The sequence below is a fragment of the Atta colombica genome, unplaced genomic scaffold (genome assembly GCF_001594045.1).
Source record: "Atta colombica isolate Treedump-2 unplaced genomic scaffold, Acol1.0 scaffold302, whole genome shotgun sequence".
NCBI lineage: Eukaryota > Metazoa > Arthropoda > Insecta > Hymenoptera > Formicidae > Atta > Atta colombica.
Genome location: NW_017259407.1, coordinates 62,663 through 65,424, shown reverse-complemented (window position 1 = coordinate 65,424; position 2,762 = coordinate 62,663).

Sequence of the window (2,762 nt, the reverse complement as noted above, 5' to 3'; positions counted from 1 at the left end):
CACACACACACACACACACACACACACACACACACACACACACACACACACACATTGTATCCCACTTTCGCATCGAAATACTTCGAAAAGTATACAGAAAAATATTTCAGATAAAAAACGGAACAGTTTCAAGAAGGACGTTTTTGATCAAGTTATTTTTTTTTTAGATGGAGCCAAAAAAATGTGAAGGTCACCTCCACTTTATTGAATTATATAATTTTCTGTAATATATAATATATAATTTTATTATATAATTTTCTATAATATGATTCTTCTAATTATTCTGTATATAAAAGTATATTAAGTATAAAATATAAAGAAATTAATAGTTTAGTTTGGCTATTTTTATTTATTAAACTATTCAATATTTCATGTCAATATGTGTCAGAATGAGATATAAATAATCTCATAAACTATGTTTTTTTTTATATCACTACCTTAATATCTATTTTTATGCGCAGAATAATTAGAGGAAAAAATGTTTAACACTTCTATCTAAAAAAAAAAACAACTTGACTAAAATACGTTCCCTCGAAATTGTTCATTTTCATCTGACATCTGAAACATTTTTCCGTATGTTTCATATTTTTCGAGATATTTGTCTGGATAAATTAAAATGGGACACTCTGTATGTATGCGTGCGTGCATGTGTGTGTGCATATTTATGCTTATGCGCATGCACGCACGCGTACACACACACACACACACACACACACACACACACACACACACACACACACACACATTTATCTATTCATAAGTATACTATATTAGAATTAAGATTTATGAATTATATTTTGTAATCCAATGTTATATACATGTAAATGCTGTTATAAAATAATCTCTATACCAAATATAAGGAAACCATGATTATTTACTTATATAAATTCATAGTGTTCATAGTTTTACACATAATTTGTGTGTCATGTCAGTTACATATTTATATTTTAACGTATAATAATCTGGCTCAATAAAAATAAAATTAAACAATAATAAAAGGGCTACGAGCCAAAATAATAATTTTTAATATTCAAAAAATTATAACTAATCAACATTTTAAATATAAACAATACAGATATTTCAACATCGATCGAGTTTTTATCAATGTTAAAAATAAAATTTAAATTATAATATAAAATTAGCTGCTACATATACATGCAATCTTATAATAAAGTAAAAATAAAAGATGAAAATATTAAAAAAAAAAATACATAAAATTACTTTATCTTATCACAATTTTAATTGAAAGGATGTTAAAATTTGAGATAATAAATCCTCTTATATAATAACTTAATATCTGAAATGGTTTAGATAATCAAAAAAATGAAAACAGGGTTTAAATAAATAAATTGAAAGAACAATCATAAACATTTTTTTGGACCGTTTTGTATCCCTATTCCCAATATAAAAATTCCCGTTCCTCAAATCATCAAAAAACAACACTTCCTTCCCTTTTCCTCCATTTAAGATTTTTTCCGACTTCCTATCAATTCTCAACATAATGTTTGATGAATTTAAACTTTTTTTTACTATGAAAAGCACGGCAACTTCCGCATCAAATTTGAACTTCCCAGTCTTTATTATGTAAGGCGGTGCCTTAAAATCACAATTTGATACTTCAAGGTGCGACATGTAGCGCGGTACGCGATACAGAACTAACTAGGTGACTATAGGAACCACGCAAACTGTACAGGCTTAAATATACACAATAGGCACAGGCAATAGGCACAGGCAACGAAACCATTCAGAGCAAGTTCGATATTATATTCCAGAGCTCTGATTGGACGGCTCGTTATTCCCTGTTGCTTGTGCTTATTGCCTGTGCCTATTGTGTTTAAGCCTTACCGCTTATTTCTTTTCTCCTCTATTACATGTAGCGCGTTAAGCGGCACGGGCCAGTGACAAATTCACGTAACTAAGCACTTTTTAATAGAATTAATTGATTTAAATGCAATTATTAAGTAAATCCATTAAAGAAATAAAAGTATTGGTGAAATGTGCATAGAAATAAATTAATATATTTTAAAAAATTCATATTAAAGTTTATTTGTCACTGGCCCGTTACCATGCTACATGTAATAAAAGAGAAAAGAAGCAAGTGGCATAGTTTGCGCGGTTCCTACAGTTACCTAGGCTACGTTCTAAAATGTCTTTTCTGAGGAAGATATTATTTTATATGCTACAGTATACATCACGTGTACTATATACTTCGAGTAAAATTTTTTTCGGAGAGGAAGTTTTGGAACGTAGCCTTAAGACGGTCTTGAAATAAGAACTGATTATGAATACCAGCCTTATTCATGGAAAGGGTCTGAGCACAAGAATTGTCGTATGGAGCTCCGCATAAAAGGAACAGAGAACAGAGAATTTCAACCTATCAGAAATTATGTATTGTGGAATACACAGCTTCTGATAGATTGAAATTCTTATTCTTTGTTCCCTTTGTTTCCTTTTATTGTGCGAAATCCCTATGTGTACATACCGATACTAAAAATTGCAGTCACAAAAAAGTTCACTGTCGCTATTGGGTGTTATACTATGTAATTGAAATAGGTCTGTTTTTTTATTGCTTCACTCTGAATCGGTACAATAAGTTGAAGTATGTATATTTGTTTCACTTCAACTTATTGCACTGTGTGTACTAGTTCAAAAAGTATAGCAATAAAAAAACATACCTAATGAAACAACAATATACGTTTCACTTCAACTTATTGCGCCGCATTTAAAGCGCAGCAATAAAAAACAGACCTCTTATATATATA